This window comes from Xenopus laevis, chromosome 4S (assembly GCF_017654675.1).
Source record: "Xenopus laevis strain J_2021 chromosome 4S, Xenopus_laevis_v10.1, whole genome shotgun sequence".
Taxonomy (NCBI): domain Eukaryota; kingdom Metazoa; phylum Chordata; class Amphibia; order Anura; family Pipidae; genus Xenopus; species Xenopus laevis.
The window spans coordinates 129,374,439-129,393,493 of NC_054378.1; the positions used below are offsets into that span (position 1 = coordinate 129,374,439).

The 19,055-nt window shown below is 41.5% G+C and overlaps 1 protein-coding gene across 14 annotated transcripts in view; it reads left to right on the forward strand.

The window, feature by feature from the left end:
- LOC108704587 (ERC protein 2) overlaps positions 1-18,297 on the forward strand; it is a 497,481-nt gene extending 479,184 nt beyond the window's left edge. For all 14 annotated transcript variants that reach the window (XR_005961048.1, XR_005961047.1, XR_005961049.1 and 11 more), the window contains one exon: positions 16,452-18,297. The gene's annotated coding sequence lies outside the window, so the exon portion shown is untranslated. The remainder of the gene's footprint in view (positions 1-16,451) is intronic.
- The last annotated feature ends 758 nt before the right edge of the window (positions 18,298-19,055 follow it).

Sequence of the window (19,055 nt, forward strand, 5' to 3'; positions counted from 1 at the left end):
TGTATGTACTAGTGGCACAAATGCCGTGGGCTACTGTACGTTCCGTATATATATGTCATTATAACACTGGCAAATAATCTACTGAGCAGGATATAAAGTTTCCTTCCTAGAAACAAAACCATTTCAATTAGTCGGTGAACTCCGTGCCTTTTAATTTGCTTATTTCAAGATATTCCATGTGGCGATGTGCAGCCCATTTTCACACAATATCTCCTCTGTCGTCTGAGCCTCCATGTTTTCCCATGTTTAATTGTTGCCAGATGTTGCCCCCGTTACACTGTTTGTTCGCCCATCGTCAGGATGGAGGATTTCTTAGCAGTGATGAAATGGGTGAGGGACAAAGGGCTGCGAGTTAGAATATCTGAGCGCTCGCATCATGTGTCTTTGGGGGCGACTTGCTGTGTGTGCCAGATTATTGCAAGATCACATAAAATAACACTAAATGTTTGTGCACCCTTGGCAAGAGAGGCAGGCCGGGAGGTTGGACCATGTTCAGCAGAGATACGTTCTCTATGCTCTTTCCAACAACAATTTTGCTTTTTGTGCTACATTGTTTGTGTAAAAATATGAACAAATCTGATATGGACAACAGGTGCAACCCAACAACCTCAGTCGTAAAATTATTCCATATCGTCTGTATTTATAGTCAGGGCTGGCCATAGGCTGGTTGGGTTGATTCTTTCATTCTTGTACTGATTAGAGCCAATCAGGTCTTGCACCCACTGGAGCATCCAACAAGCACCAACTTGTGAGATGAGACTCCTCACATTATATACTGTTAATGACATTTCCTTGAGATGAGAGGCCTGGAGTGAACTGATGAGTCCACCCAAGGCTAAGTGAAGTGGTGGTTGGGCAATGCAGGGGGGAGGGGCTCACCAAACAACACTATATGGGGGCCTCACCAAAATGTCCAAGACCAAGGTCCATAGGTACAAACTGTCAATGATGGAACATGTCCTGTACATGAGATTTTCCTCATATCTAGTTGGGTTTGCCTTCACTGATACACTTATACTGGGTGGGTAGGTTACAAATGTAGAGTTACATGTTGGTCATCAGGGATGGTGTATGGTGGTTGGGCAATGTGGGCATGGGGTTCTCATGCCAGCCAGCAACACCAAGTATGGGGGCCTCACCAAAATGTCCCAGGCCAGGATCCATATGTATGAAACATGCCATTTATATGAGATGTTCCTCATATCTTGTTGTGTTTTCCTTCACTGATACACTTATAACGGGTGGGGAGGTTACAGAGTTACGTGTTGTCATTAGTGATGTATGGTGGCTGGGCAATGTAGGTGGTAGGCTCTCATGCCAGCCAGCAACACCAAGTATGGGGGCCTCATTAAAATGGCTCAGACCAGTGTCCATAGGTACACAATAGAAAACTGTCATGATGAAATATGCCATTTATATGAGATGTTCCTCACACTGTATCTAGTTGGGTTTGCCTTCAGTGATACACTTATACCGGGTGGGTAGGTTACAAATGTAGAGTTACATGTTGGTTATCAGGGATGTATGGTGGTTGGGCAATGTGGGCATGGGGCTCTTATGCCAGCCAGCAACACCAAGTGAGGGGGCCTCACCAAAATGTCCCAGACCAGGGTCCATAGGTATGAAATAGAAAAATGTCATGATGAAACATGCCTTTTATATGAGATGTTCCTCATATCTAGTTGGGTTTGCCTTCACTGAGTCAATTATACCAGGTGGGGAGGTTGCAGATATAAAGTTACATATTGGACATCTGTGATGTATCTACTTACCTTCAGGGTCTCTCTCTAACTCTGAGGGCCCCAGTCAGGTATCTCCATTTAGCTGTGGCTACACTGCATAGACAGTCTGATCAACAGGAGCCTTAGTGAGCCCCACAGGGGGTTACATACCTGCCCCACCCCACCCTGTTATTCAACACAAGAGCCAAATCAGATATTCTGTGACACGGGGAACATTTATCAATGTCGGTGTTTATCCAAATCCCCTGAGTCGCATTGTTTCTTGTCAGACCAATTCATTAAACAATTATCTTTAAATGCGCCGCTACTTTGGGAAGGTTGTGGGCGGGTTGGTTGCTGAAACGCTACAGAAGAACCGCGCTCGGCAAGGCAAAGGAAAAAGGGTCTTGATGTATTTACTGTTGTCATTTTTGGCCCAAGTTTTTGACTTTGACAAATGGGCCACTTTCCTTTCAACCTCCCAGAATTGATGATATTTGACTGGAGGTTAGAAAACAAAAATGTCGACCCGTGAAAGTTTAGAGGGAAGACTAATTGTGTTTGTGTTTTGGCCAATAGAGCAATTTAACGTAACCAGACAAACCAACTATGCCACCCAGGGACAGGCCGGCCAATATTTCCCACAGTAGTAGTCCCATCGCTATGGCCAACCTTCTGGAAATCCAACCGCCATCTTTTCTACCATCCGTCATTTCTCCAAGATATCAGTCTTTGGAGTTATTTATTGATAAATACTTATTTTGCCCAGCTGCAGTCGCCCATAGCAACCGGTCAGTAGATGTTATTTACTGTATGTGTTGTTTGAAAGCAAACATCTGATTGGTAGCTGGGGGGTATAAGATTGTTGGTTGTTAGTGGTTATAAGACCATTGGTTTCTAGGGATTATAAGACTGTTGGTTGCTGGGGGTAATACGATTTTAATTTATTTTTTACAATTTATAGATTTTGAGCCAGAAAAAAAATAAATTGTATCAAGTTTGTTGAAGGGTTAAGTGATAGCTCTCTACTGTCTGTAACCTGCCTATTCCTCTGTACAGACTATGAGCAAACTTAGGGACTGTTCCTGCTGAATTGTGCTTAGTACAGGGAATACCTATCCTGCCATAGTTTTATGGGATCTCTCTGTACAGACTATGAGCAAACTTAGGGACTGTTCCTGCTGAATTGTGCTTAGTACAGGGAATACCTATGCTGCCATAGTTTTATGGGATCTCTCTGTACAGACTATGAGCAAACTTAGGGGACTGTTCCTGCTGAATTGTGCTTAGTACAGGGAATACCTATGCTGCCATAGTTTTATGGGATCTCTCTGTACAGACTATGAGCAAATTTAGGGGACTGTTCCTGCTGAATTGTGCTTAGTACAGGGAATACCTATGCTGCCATAGTTTTATGGGATCTCTCTGTACAGACTATGAGCAAACTTAGGGACTGTTCCTGCTGAATTGTGCTTAGTACAGGGAATACCTATGCTGCCATAGTTTTATGGGATCTCTCTGTACAGACTATGAGCAAACTTAGGGGACTGTTCCTGCTGAATTGTGCTTAGTACAGAGAATACCTATACTGCCATAGTTTTATGGGATCTCTCTGTACAGACTATGAGCAAACTTAGGGGGCTGTTCCTGCTGAATTGTGCTTAGTACAGGGAATACCTATGCTGCCATAGTTTTATGGGATCTCTCTGTACAGACTATGAGCAAACTTAGGGACTGTTCCTGCTGAATTGTGCTTAGTACAGAGGAATACCTATGCTGCCATAGTTTTATGGGATCTCTCTGTACAGACTATTAGCAAACTTAGGGACTGTTCCTGCTGAATTGTGCTTAGTACAGGGAATACCTATGCTGCCATAGTTTTATGGGATCTCTCTGTACAGACTATAAGCAAATTTAGGGGACTGTTCCTGCTGAATTGTGCTTAGTACAGGGAATACGTATGCTGTCATAGTTTTATGGGATCTCTCTGTACAGACTATGAGCAAACTTAGGGACTGTTCCTGCTGAATTGTGCTTAGTACAGGGAATACCTATGTACCATAGTTTTATGGGATCTCTCTGTACAGACTATGAGCAAACTTAGGGGACTGTTCCTGCTGAATTGTGCTTAGTACAGGGGAATTACCTGTTCAGACAAGAAACTCCAGGAGAATGTAGTGAATTGGGGGGGGGGGGCACAGAGTACCATGATGTACATGTATATACTCCCTGCCCTGCAGCCTCCTTTTACCCTTTCCTCCACGTGCAGTTTAGCAGAGGGGCAGTAAAGTAAAGAAGAACAAGCCAGGAATGTTCTTGTGCCTCCGGTTGAGATCTCAGTGACAAGCAAATAGCCCCAGGGGAGAATGAAGTGCCCTATGGCAATTACCCCTCGTAATCAGTTATTTATTGCCCTGATGTGTCCTGTTCCCTGGAGAGAGACTTCACATTGAGATCGTTAGTAAGAGGGAGGCATTCACAGGCAAATTGCTGTATTTGTTTATCCCTTTCCATTCTAACTATGTACAGTAGCTGAAGTTAGTTCTCCTCCATGTCTGTTAATCAGCTTACTTCTGCTACACTGTTTTGGGAGTCAGAACTAGCAGTGCAGAGAATATAAGCAGACACTGGTTTTAAAAGCAATGACAGTTACACAGAACTATAAACCCAGTGAGAATGAGGAATGAATGGATATTGGGAAGTTGTATCAGGAGTCAGAAGCAGCAGTGCAGAGAAAGGGACAGACACAATGACAGTTACACAGAACTATAAACCCAGTGAGAATGAGGAATGAATGGATATTGGGAAGTTGTATCAGGAGTCAGAAGCAGCAGTGCAGAGAAAGGGACAGACACAATGACAGTTACACAGAACTATAAACCCAGTGAGAATGAGGAATGAATGGATATTGGGAAGTTGTATCAGGAGTCAGAGGCAGCAGTGCAGAGAAAGGGGCAGACACAATGACAGTTACACAGAACTATAAACCCAGTGACAATGAGGAATGAATGGATATTGGGAAGTTGTATCAGGAGTCAGAAGCAGCAGTGCAGAGAAGAGAAAGGGACAGACACAATGACAGTTACACAGAACTATAAACCCAGTGAGAATGAGGAATGAATGGATATTGGGAAGTTGTATCAGGAGTCAGAAGCAGCAGTGCAGAGAAAGGAAACATCAAATTCCCTTCTCTGAATTCCTCCTCCTGCGCTTTTTTTATTTAATGATATGGGAGGAATTACATTGCACATCAACAAGCAGCACAGACTCATCCATAGCCATTTAATTAGCGACTGAAATTATAGGTGTGACAGTGCACTGAGGTGATACTTGTTATTTACTCACCTTCCTCAGCTGTTTAGGGAGTGGATAAAGCAGAGACGCTGAAAGATGCCCACTGAATTATGGGAAGCAACATGTTCTTCTTAGTGATTGGCCCAAAATGAGGTTATGTACCCCCTACTGCAAATAGTAACATAGTAAGTAAGGTTGAAAAAAGATAAGGATATTAGAAGTCACTGAGGGGTTGTTCTGTGACCATATAAAGACACAAGGCTGCAGGCTGAGTTATACAGGGAACTCTGAGTATCACTCATGTATTATAAGGGATAATGTACCTCCTACTGTAAATGATAAGGATATTAGAAGTCACTGAGGGGTTGTTCTGTGACCATATAAAGGCACAAGGCTGCAGGCTGAATTATACAGGGAACTCTGAGTATCACTCATGTATTATAAGGGATAATGTACCCCCTACTGTAAATGATAAGGATATTAGAAGTCACTGAGGGGTTGTTCTGTGACCATATAAAGACACAAGGCTGCAGGCTGAGTTATACAGGGAACTCTGAGTATCACTCATGTATTATAAGGGATAATGTACCCCCTACTGTAAATGATAAGGATATTAGAAGTCACTGAGGGGTTGTTCTGTGACCATATAAAGACACAAGGCTGCAGGCTGAGTTATACAGGGAACTCTGGGTATCACTCATGTATTATAAGGGATAATGTACCCCCTACTGTAAATGATAAGGATATTAGAAGTCACTGAGGGGTTGTTCTGTGACCATATAAAGGCACAAGGCTGCAGGCTGAGTTATACAGGGAACTCTGAGGATCACTCATGTATTATAAGGGATATTGTACCCCCTACTGTAAATGATAAGGATATTAGAAGTCACTGAGGGGTTGTTCTGTGACCATATAAAGACACAAGGCTGCAGGCTGAGTTATGCAGGGAACTCTGAGTATCACTCATGTATTATAAGGGATAATGTACCCCCTACTGTAAATGATAAGGATATTAGAAATCACTGAGGGGTTGTTCTGTGACCATATAAAGGCACAAGGCTGCAGGCTGAGTTATACAGGGAACTCTGAGTATCACTCATGTATTATAAGGGATAATGTACCCCCTACTGTAAATGATAAGGATATATTATGTTTTGAAAGTCAATGATTATAACTGAGGATCTTGTGTATTATATCTGAATTTTAATAGTATTAAAGTTTTAGTGAGTGTTAGTGAGTGAGGATGATGGGAGCTGCCCTAGACTGACGGATAAGCAGTACAGACAGACAGACAGTACAGACAGTGTCAGATCACAGATAGGAAACAGTTACATTTCTGGAGATGAGGGTTTTGTTTGTCTGAACTTGCTTTGGCCTAAGGCAGCTGTTAAAGGGTGGAAGGGAGCCCATTGGTGGGTCCCAGGTGGCAAACTCTGTTATTATCAGGCACAGATAGTGAGACCTTGATCTTCAGAAAAAGAGACACATAATTAGTCACTTCGTTTGTGAATAAATGGAATTCCACACCAGGGAAGCTGAAGAATTCTGTCTGCTTCTCTTAAAGGGACATCCTGCAATTTCCCCATTGGTTTCAGTTCATTTTAGGGTAAAAAGGGCCCAAACAACATTTTCAATAATGTTTCCTACAGAATCAGAATTAAAGTAGAAGGCAATGCATTTGTCGATGTCACAATGGACGTTGTCTCAGAACCTGCTCATCTTACCAACATGCCCATTGTTTTGCCAGTCGACTATTAACTGTCGACGATTACTGGCAAGACACACAGGTCAAAGTGCAGTCTAGAAATGTGATGTTTGGTCGATTTTACTGTCGCTGGCACTTACAGGGTTAAAGGGCCCATTAAACCAGTAATGAGAAGATCTGTTGTTCATTTGCACCCATTAGTTCCTTGCACAAAATGATTTTCTTTGAAGCCCAAATGCTCATTTTTATAGTTCTGTGTTTGCTTATCTTCCCCCTGATGGCAGACATCTTTGACGGTTTGTGTACACTGACCCCGCCCTTTACAGTCACACAGCTCATGTGATCAGCTGACCTTTCTGCAACTCATTTCTTAGTCTAGAATACAGTTCTTCTGAATACATTGAGCTTTATATTACAGTAATGCTTCTGGGAGGTTGCATTTTACTTTATAATTGTCAGTTGTCATGGAAACTCAATATCCATGGGTAGGGTCTGGATCTAATGAGAACCTTCCCTAGCTGTACTTTATAGAGCGACGCTCGTGTATATCTCAGATCCAATCAGAACCTTCCCTAGCTGTACTTTATAGACCGACGCTGGTCTTTATCTCAGATCCAATCAGAACCTTCCCTAGCTGTACTTTATAGACCAACACCAGCCTATATCTCAGATCCAATCAGAACTTTCCCTAGCTGTACTTTATAGACCAACACCAGCCTATATCTCAGATCCAATCAGAACCTTCCCTAGCTGTACTTTATAGACCAACACCAGCCTGTATCTCAGATCCAATCAGAACCTTCCCTAGCTGTACTTTATAGAGCGACACTGGTCTATATCTCAGATCCAATCAGAACCTTCCCTAGCTGTACTTTATAGACCAACACCAGCCTGTATCTCAGATCCAATCAGAACCTTCCCTAGCTGTACTTTATAGACCAACACCAGCCTATATCTCAGATCCAATCAGAACCTTCACTAGCTGTACTTTATAGACCAACACCAGCCTATATCTCAGATCCAATCAGAACCTTCCCTAGCTGTACTTTATAGAGCAACACTGGTCTATATCTCAGATCCAATCAGAACCTTCCCTAGCTGTACTTTATAGACCAACACCAGCCTGTATCTCAGATCCAATCAGAACCTTCCCTAGCTGTACTTTATAGACCAACACCAGCCTATATCTCAGATCCAATCAGAACCTTTCTTAGTTGTACTTTAACCACACAAAGGGTCAACATCAGAGTATAGGATGTTCCAACTGGAATACATTTATACAAAACCTGATGTATTTGCCAAAAATCCTGGCTTTTTGAATAAAAAGGAAATGGTGCATCTATATATAGATATAGGGGAGAGATTGAGAGAAAGGGGACAGAAATAGAGAGGGAGACAGAATGTGACAGAGAGGAAGAGAGCGCAAGGGAGACAAAGAGAGGGAGAAGAAGAGACAGAGAGAGTGGGGGAAAGAGAAATAAAAGGAGAGACACAGGGGTCGGTATGAGCACATGGAGCTTTTGCCAATATTTAGGAATCACAGGGAATATTAATCTATATATATTCTCCCATAAGGCATCATGGGCAGAGACATGCAAATCACTCCTTTGTGTCCCTTTGGACAACTCTGCATCCAGAACCGCTGGTTTATATCACAGATACAGTCTAATGGTTCTGAGCCAGATATCCAAACCTGCAGACAGTCTGGTTCAATCTTGTCATTAGTGCAACATATTGGAACATGACTTCTGAGAGGTAGGACTTGGACAGTAGGAAAATGGGGAGCCAAATCTGGTTACAACTAACTCCAGAATATATATATATATATATATATATATATATATATATATATATATATATATATATATATATATATATATATATATATATATAATTACTAGCTCTGGGCTTTTTGGCTCCTTTCAGCCCTTCTCACCATAACCAGATTTGGTTCCCCATTTTTCTTTATATAATGTGACCCCTCAAGCACTAGTGCAGCACATTTACCCCCATGTCTGAGTGTGTGAGCTCCATTGCTAGTACTGGCGTTTCTACATCACCGTTACATCACATGAACCCAGAGAAGCCAGTGACGTCACAGCGCTCCTGCTCTTGTTTGTGCCATTTTTCCAATCAATCTAATGAGGGTGATGTCTGTGCCTCTGTACAGCAAAGTGATGGCAGATATTGGGATATTTAGGGCCAAGTGCAACCTGCCCTTCCCTATAAGCAGCTGAACTTGACTCATGATCCCCTACTGAATCCCCCAGAGCCACATCATAAACTCACCCACTCTCCACCCACTGCATCAGAATTGATTCATAATCTCTGTATCTTCTATGACAGATGTGACCTCACTTTCTGCTTGATGATTTCCTATAATCCCTAATTTTAGCTCCTCCCCACAGCTCACTGAGCATGTGCAGTGCCACTGACTCACACTAACAAGATGAGTGGGAGCTGCTTGGGGCAACTTTGAAGGGTTGGACCATTACTGTTATAGGGCTGCTGCACCTCTGGGCTGTACAGTAAGTACAATATATAAAATACAGACAGATTTTAATTTAGTCTTTAGTTCACCTTTAACAAAAAAAAAGTATCATTTCTCCCATATTAAGCAGTGAGACAGCAGGAACAGCCGGGGGAATAACCATTAAGAACCTGTTAGTCTTACCCCACTGGATTTTCCCAGGAACTTCCTGTAGCTAAGTGCTCTCAAATGAAGATTGGCAGCTCCGGGACGAGAGAAAACTCCCGGCGTTTGTTTTGTTTTCCCTGTTTTCACAATAACTGGGAGCTTTGCTACATTTTGTTTAGCCCATAAATAAATACATTCCCCTTTAAGGCGACAATCCTTTCTAAATGAATGTATTTTATCATGGACTGGGATGGAATACAAGAAACTTCATATCTTTAGTTGTCAGTATTTCTTTAAAGGGGTCGTTCCCCTTTAAATTAACTGTTAGTAGGATGTAGAGAGTGATATTCGGAGACAATTTGCAATTGGTTTCCATTTTTTGTAATTTGTAGCCTTAGAGACAGACGAGGAGATTCAGAGAGATTAGTCACCTGCCGACAAATCGCCTCTTCTTCGGGCGACTAATCTCCTCAAACTGCCTTCCCACCGGCTAGAATCAAAATTGCCGGCGGGATGGCACTTGGTTTTTCGAAGTCACCCAAATTTTCCTCTTTAGACGACTTCGGAAAACGAAGTGCTCTAAGTGCCATTATTCAAATTCTAGCCGGCGGGGAGGAAGTTCGGGCAGATTAGTCGCCCGAAGAAGAGGCGATTTATCGACAGGTGAATCTCCTTGAATCGTCTCGTCTGTCTCTGCCCTAACAAAGCATTTGTTTTATAGATAGGGGGGAGCAGGCAAATAATTCAAAAACTATAGAAATAAAAAAAGCAATTGAAAACTTGCTTAGAATTGGCTGTTCTATAATATACTAACAGTGAACCACCCTTTAATGATTTGACTTTCAGTTCATTTCTGCTTAGAAATAATGTCAGAGATGCCGACAGCTGCCTGGTTGCTAGGATAACTGACCCTAGCAACTGAAATGCTACCATGAAGCCAGTTTGAAGGGGTGACGTGCCCATTCCTGGTGAAGGGGGTGTATAGGGTACACTGGAGTTACTAAATCTTATTACACTGTATGTTGTGTGGGCAGGTTAGTCTTTAAAAGGGTTTGCTCAATCCACCACAATGGGATTCTGCAGAGCTGTGTTAGGACATGAGTCAGGCCTTAGCCCATAGTTCTAATCATCTGTCTGGTTTGCGGCAGGATTTGATGTTAAAGAAATGTTGATGCCCCCCAGATTTATCCCAACCCCCCCCCCAAACAGGTCTTTGTATTATATCATGATCAGAATGCAGATATTTACCCTGAACTAATAAACAGTTTTGTTCTGTACGAGCACTTGAACCTATTGAACTGAGGGGGTCTTTACTTAACCTCGGCCGCTATGTTGCTCCCCACCAGGAAATATTGCGACAGACTCCTTCACATTACGGTCATTTGTATTCCTGCGGCGGCAATTCGGCCCAGATAAGCAAAATCGTATGTTTCAGATTTCAAGTGACCTCCTACGTTATGAGCAACCTCTGAGCCATTTCTCGTTCCCCTCCTAATTGGCGTATCAGTCGTGGGCCTTTAATGTGGATCCCATGTGTAACAGGTTAGTGCAGTGCAGTCTGTTTGAGGGGATTTTTTTCTTGTTTCAGACATTTGGGAAACATATGGAGGGTAACAGACATTAGCCCAGATGTCAAAAATAGCTTCTATTTTACTGCCGTTATTAAACCGCTTCCCCTTTAACCCCGCTGTGTTTACCAAAGCAACTTTTTCTTGCAACAAAAAGGGAAAGAGGGCAGACAGGTGTCTCTATTCTGGGTCTCCATTCACTTCGGGAACCAAATAAAAAAAAAAAAGTATTTTTATACCTCTCGTCCAGCAACAACAGCTTTAAAGGGTCGAACGTTCATCCAAGAGAAAAATAAAATCAAGTCCAGAAATGTGGCAGTTTAATTGCCACATTGAACTGATTGAACCAGACTAGAAATTCAGTGCTACAATGGCAAGTCGGTTGGACGTCGGTGTGGGACCTGATTTCTTAGACTTTGATGCTAAAAATGCAAAGTGTTTCGACTGACCTGCTTTAAAAGTTATTGGCATTTTCTGTTCTTCCATGAAAATCACTAGAGAAAATGGATTCAGAGCACTGCATTTACCCCAGACATGCCAGTACAATCAGTACAGAAAGTAGCTTTAGAGCATTGCTTTAAACCCGATCATGCCTGGAAAAATTTGCTGAGAAAAAAACGCCCATTGACTAATTGGAAAGAAAAGTCACCATAAGAACAAATGCCTATTGGCTTTAATGCTTTTGAAGTAAGAGAATTTGTTGCGCATTTAAAAATTGGCACAAGTAAAAACGACCATTGACTTCAATGGGATTCGCATGATTTTCACAGTTTCGCAAATTTTACGGTAAAGCAATATGAGAAAGATTCGCTCATCACTAGGATGCAAAGAATCCAGGATTCAGTTTGGTATTCGGCCAGGATTCTGCCATTTTCAGCAGGATTCAAATTCGGCCGAATCCTTGTGCCTGGCCGAACGAATCCAAATTTTTAAAATCGTGTGACTTTTCATCACAAATCAATAAAGTAAAAATGTGTTTTTGCTGAACGTGTAGCGTGTGGCTCTCTTTTTCCCTCCTGCTCACTGATTTGAATATGCAAATTAGGGTTGGGGTTTGGTTCGGTATTTGAATGACTCTTTCACGAAGGATTTGGGGGTTCGGCCAAATCCAAAATAGTGGATTTGGTGCATCCCTAGAAATGTATTTAGAGCATTGCATTAACTGCACATATGCCAGCGAGATCACTGTAGGAAATTAATTTAGAGCATTGCATTAAATGCACGTATGCCAGCGAGATCACTGTAGGAAATTAATTCAGAGCATTGCATTAACTGCACATATGCCAGCGAGATCACTGTAGGAAATGATTTCAGAGCATTGCATTAACTGCACATATGCCAACGAGATCACTGTATTAAATTATTTCAGAGCATTGCATTAACTGTATATATGCCAGCAAGATCACTGTGGGAAATTAATTCAGAGCATTGCATTAACTGCACATACGCCAGCGAGATCACTGTATTAAATTAATGCAGAGCATTGCATTAACTGCATGTATGCCAGCAAGATCACTGTAGGAAATGAATTCAGAGCATTGCATTAACTGCACATATGCCAGTGAGATCACTGTAGGAAATGAATTCAGAGCATTGCATTAACTGCATGTATGCCAGCAAGATCACTGTAGGAAATGAATTCAGAGCATTGCATTAACTGCACATATGCCAGTGAGATCACTGTAGGAAATGAATTCAGAGCATTGCATTAACTGCATGTATGCCAGCAAGATCACTGTAGAAAATGAATTCAGAGCATTGCATTAACTGCACATATTCCAGCAAAATCACTGTATTAAATTAATTCAGAGCATTGCATTAACTGCACATATGCCAGCGAGATCACTGTAGGAAATCATTTTAAAGTATTGAACTAAATGCATACATGCACGTTAAGTCACTGTAGACATGAATTTAAAAAAGCAATAACCCCCACATATTTTGACAAGATCATTAAAATGGATTCAGAGCATAGCATTAACCACACACATGCCTGTGCAATCACTATAGGCAGTGGATTCAGAATATTGCATTACCACCAGACATGCCAAAACGATTACTGTAGAATTAGGGTAAGGGTGAGTTTATAGAATTGCATTCACTCCATTTACTCTATACCAGCAAGATCTCTGCATTTCAAATTGGATTCAGAGCATTGCATTAACCACACATATGCCAGTAAAATCTTGATAGGATATGGATTCAGAGCATTGCATTAAAACCAGACAAGTCAGTAAAGACACTATAGGAAATTAATTCATGGTATTGTATGCACCACACATATGCCATATGTCACAAAACAAAAAGGATTCAGAGCATTGCATTAACACCATAAATGCCAGTAAGGTCACTGAAGGAAAAGGATTCAGGTTAATCATTTAACCCCTGAAATTCCAAGATGATTGCTTTATGAAATTGATTCCTATTACTGCATTAACTCCACACACGCCAGTAAGATCGCTATCGGAAATGGATTCATAGTATTGTATTAACCCAATGTATACCGGCAAGATCTCAAATTTTTTCGGGTGAATTTTCGGTGGCGTTTCGCAAATTTATCCGCTGGCAGCGAATCCCGCAAATTCGCCACAAATTTGCGCCTGGCGAATAAATTCGCCCATCACTACCTGTAAGGTCACTGTAGCAAAAGTATTGAGAGCATTGCATTAACCCCACACATGCCACTAAGATCACCATTGGCAATGGTGATTATTTTTTTTATGGGAGCAGTATGAATAGCAGCCCAGGCTATGTACCTGCCCTAGATTCTCCACATAGAAAGTGGTTCGGTTATAATAGCTTGTAGCTCAGGTCAAGTTGCAATTCAAAAACGTGTGGCTTTTTGTTTCCATTTTTTTTCTATTTTTTCTTTTTACCCATTTGCGGATTTGTTTTGGTGCTTTGTTTTTGGGGTGTTTATAAATTTCGGTCACTAGACACAACAATCGTTGTGAGATTTTCGGCAAAATTAGAAATGTCCGGAAAATCCTTTGTGTGGATGCTGGGGGTTGCAAAGGATGAGATCTCACAAAGCTGTTGTTTCACTTCTAGCCAATGCCGCATTTTGATGGGTAACAGCTTTTTTAGCTAATTGGCAAAAACATTGAGGTTGAGTGTGACTTTTTTTTTTTTTTTTTTTTGCAGCATTTTCCCTATAAAAGGAAAGGAATTTCAAGTTGCTAAATGTAATATCGGTATATAAATGAAGGTAGGAGGCCTCTGTCTCGTACAAAGGATAATGTTGCAACAGCAGAGACCCCCCTAATTGGCCAGGAAGTGCCTGGGGCAGGGAACACTGAGGGAAGCAGAGACCATAAGGAAGACATTCGCAAGTAATGAAAGATGGGGCTGACATGCTCCCCCGTTATCAGAACAGCTCCTTGTTAGTCCCTCCATCATCCGTGGGCTTTGTGCTCTCGGGCTAATAAGGACTTACGAGGCCCCACTCGTTTGTAGGGGAGCAGAGAAGTGGGAGGGGTTCCCGTTGGAAAATTTGAGTCACTTTGTGACTCATCTCCTACTGCCAAAACTTGTCCTTATGGATCTCATGGAGAATGACTGGACCTGACCACACATGCACTTTATCTATAGCAACACAGTTGTTTTTTTGGCCCAGGGGCCAAACAATTCAGTCATATGAGATCTGACCACATGCATTCTCTCCCATATGTATAAATACAAATATACAGAGAAGGAATGTTCTGGGCACACAATAAGCTATACCCTCATACTGTACTGTCTAAGGGAATCAATATGGCACCTCCTCCTCCCATATGTATAAATACAAATATACAGAGAAGGAATGTTCTGGGCACACAATAAGCTATACCCTCATACTGTACTGTCTAAGGGAATCAATATGGCACCTCCCTCCTCCCATATGTATAAATACAAATATACAGAGAAGGAATGTTCTGGGCACACAATAAGCTATACCCTCATACTGTACTGTCTAAGGGAATCAATATGGCACCTCCTCCTCCCATATGTATAAATACAAATATACAGAGAAGGAATGTTCTGGGCACACAATAAGCTATACCCTCATACTGTACTGTCTAAGGGAATCAATATGGCACCTCCTCCTCCCATATGTATAAATACAAATATACAGAGAAGGAATGTTCTGGGCACACAATAAGCTATACCCTCATACTGTACTGTCTAAGGGAATCAATATGGCACCTCCTCCTCCCATATGTATAAATACAAATATACAGAGAAGGAATGTTCTAGGCACACAATAAGCTATACGCTCATACTGTACTGTCTAAGGGAATCAATATGGCACCTCCTCCCATATGTATAAATACAAATATACAGAGAAGGAATGTTCTGGGCACACAATAAGCTATACTCTCATACTGTACTGTCTAAAGGAAACAATATGGCACCTCCTCCTCCCATATGTATAAATACAAATATACAGAGAAGGAATGTTCTAGGCACACAATAAGCTATACGCTCATACTGTACTGTCTAAGGGAATCAATATGGCACCTCCTCCCATATGTATAAATACAAATATACAGAGAAGGAATGTTCTGGGCACACAATAAGCTATACTCTCATACTGTACTGTCTAAAGGAAACAATATGGCACCTGTGACTGATATGTATGCGCACACATACAAACTATACCTTCATACTGTACTGTGTTAGGGGGAAATAACGTGGCAGCTTTTACCCATACAGATGAAGCCACTTGGATTTGTGAGATAAATGCGTCATGACTCATGGTTAATTGAAGAAACTGCGTTATCTAAAGTCATCTTAACTCATTTAATGCATTTAACCTTTCCATTAGCATACCAAAGCACCATTGTGAACAATGGTGAATGCCTTAATTAGATGGGATGTTGTGACGCAGTTTTCTGTGTTAAATGAGATAAATGGGATATCTGTGTTTAGTTATTCTGTGTCAAACAGACAAACCAAAGTGGCTGCATCTGTATGTATAAGTACAACTTGTTTTAGATTTAGAAAACATTAACACATCTGCTAACGTTTTACTCGAATGAAGAACTAATGAAGCATATTTGATGATACAGCTAAGACCCCCACTTAGATTTAAGTGTCAGTGTTTGGTTTGGTTGGTCTCCTGGGGCCTGAAAGGGAGCAATAACTTCGTACCTCCCCTAGAGTTCTGACCATCTGCTGCAATAGGTGGTACAGAAGCTCCATTGAAAACCACCCTGTATATCAGTGGTGAGAGCTCATGTAGAGGTCCATATTATTGGAGTTGCACTCAACAGCAGTATAAAGCATTACCGTGTCCATTTTCTACTGCTGCCATCTTGTTTTAGTCTCGCCATCTTACCTTTATTTGGCTACCCAAAGAACTGTTTAATGCTTGTGTGGCTCCCCAACACCTGAAAGTAGCTCATGGGTCAAAAAGTTTGGGAACCCTGCTCTAGACCAACATGGAGTTGGTGTTGCAAATTACTTATGACATTATTATTACATGTGTGGCCCTTAAACTTTTATTATATTTGGCAGATAACATGTATCTCCTTTTCTTCCAGTTAAAGAAGAGCAAGACACCTAAGAATGAAAGGCAGATCTCTATGCTGGTCTTCAAATCCAGAAACCTCCCTTAATGACGCCACCAAGCAAGAACCTAACGAAGAGCCCTGCTACCACCGGAGAAACCTCAAGCAGAATAAAAAGGCATGTTCTATGCAATCCTTGCTATAATGAGGAAGGTATACAAGATATGGTCTCCTCCTCAAAGGTCTCCTAGGGGTGTAGCAAAGATGCCTTTCCACTTGGGCGCAGTAGGCATCAATAAATATTGAGCCCTGTATTTGCATTAAGGTATGGGAGTAAATATTAGAATATCCCAAAAAAAAAATCTACTTGGTAAATTCTGCCTCTTATTGTAGCTGCCATTTTGAATACATTTAATAATGGTGTTAATGATGTCATCTTTACTCTTTCCAGTCAACATCCTTTTCCCCAAATGCTTCAAGGGAATATAACCCTTCTCTGTTCTCTTGAATTTTATGTGGCCTAATGACTCCAATCAAAGGTTGGGCATGATAAATGGACATTGAATTTGTTGGGTCCTTATGCTACATACACACCTCACCAAGCCAAGAGGTCCCAGTCACATCGGTTGCAAGACCAGGGATGTCCAACCTCTGGCTCTACTTCTTGAATGACATATCCCACCATTGCCTTATTCGTTTGAGGTGGAAGGTAAAGGTCAACAACAGCAGTAGGACCATTTGTTGGACATCGCTTCTGTAGATTAGGAAACCTCAATGGCAGCTCTTGCTAATCATATACTACCTGGCTATAGGCTACTTGGAAATGTAGGTCTGCCACAGGTGGAAGATCCTTAATCCCAGATTATTCTTAGAGTAGAACCATAAACCTAAAATGCATACGTCTCTTGTCCATAGCAAGCTACCCAAAAACATGGGGTTGTTTCAGAAAGCCAAAAATATGTATGTCGGAGTCTTCCCACCTCCTCCAGTCCCCCTTTCCATTGGTATTTATATGGTTTCTCCAACAACAGTGGCTTCCTGCTCAGGTGACCAGGAAGTTGGACTTGGTCTTCTTCTAAAACACGGGACATAAAAATGATAAACTCCTTTTATTCTATTAAGTTAGTAAACCTTCCAGCTGTACTTTCTCCTTGGCAAACCGAAAAGCCTACACTCAACTGGATTGGCCTTTTTGACCCAGGAAATATCTCATGGTTCATCCCAAGACCTGAATGCAGTCAATAAATGATGAGATAAAAACCCCCGTTAAAGTACAGTTATTGTCAAACTCTGGGCCAGGTTGGAAATCAAATAATTTGTAATGGAAACATTTAACCTTTTGCTCCCAAGTCGACTGTGGAGTCAAGCACTACCCATGTATGCCAGGCATTAATGGGTCAAGCATTAGAATTGTGGCGTGTTCCTCTGACACAGTATGGGACATCTGAATCAATGACATCATTTCGAGTAGCACCGATGTTCTAAAGGCCACAGCATCTGCACGTGGTCGGGTTCCACCCTGAGAACCTTGGTGCTCACCAGGAGATGAGTTAATACTGTTATAATGCTCTGTACATGTATTATTAGTTTCCTACAATTGTGACGTCACAGCTGGATGAATATAACAATGATGTTGATGGGACGTTGTGATCTTAACGTTGTGACATTCTTACTCATGGGACTATAAGGAATAAGGTCACCACGACTAGAATTTCTAAGGATATTAGAAGCTGGTGGCATGACTTACCCTTGGGTTTTGTGCTTTTATATGGTGGTTCGATTCTTCGATGACTTTTAATATCCTTAGAAATGATAGTTGTGGGTGCACTGTCTATATATATATATATATTTCTATCATCTTCAGATTATAACTGAATTGCAAAACGTGTGATTCATTGAAACTTTTATATATGAATGTTTTGAGAAACGTATCTGCATTGCTCCGCCCCCACCCCCACCAAGGTCTTGGATTTTTGTATGTGAAATACAGGCCTGTCCGACAGGACTTCATTTTCGAGGAAACCGGATGCATTTTTTCCTTTACCCGTTGTGTAAATCTCGTTGTACGTCAGTTGCACAGGCGCCAATCACTTGTCACCTGACTGACCACGCGGGCTTGATAGGGAGGAGCCAGATGTTGGTCTTGAGAGACTATGGACTGACTGTAAGGGCGGGATTTAGAAGAAATGCCCTTTCTATCGCTTGCACAACAGATTTTTATTGGTTTGCAAGATGTGACGTGACTGTTCTTACTGCGAGAACCATCAAGGGTCTGACCCTCATCCAATATCCCAAAAGTTCCTTGGCTCAACTCTGTTAAAATGATGATGATGTCATATTGCTCTTGGTGAACCCTCTGCTCCTCGAAAACCAAGTAAATTGCAGGTAAATATTGACCTTAGAATCTACTTTGTTGGTTACTAGTGATTGGGCGAATTTGCTTCACTGAAAAAAATTCGTGAATTTCCCGCGCAATTCACGAAGTGGCAAAAAAATTGTGAAACACGAAAATTGACGGTCGCTTCAATTTTGATGCTTTTCGGACCCGTGTCCAAAATTTTTTGTTGCCTGACGAATTTTCTCTAATTTATTCGTCTGCACCGAAACACGTAAATTCTCAGTGAATTCGCCCATCAC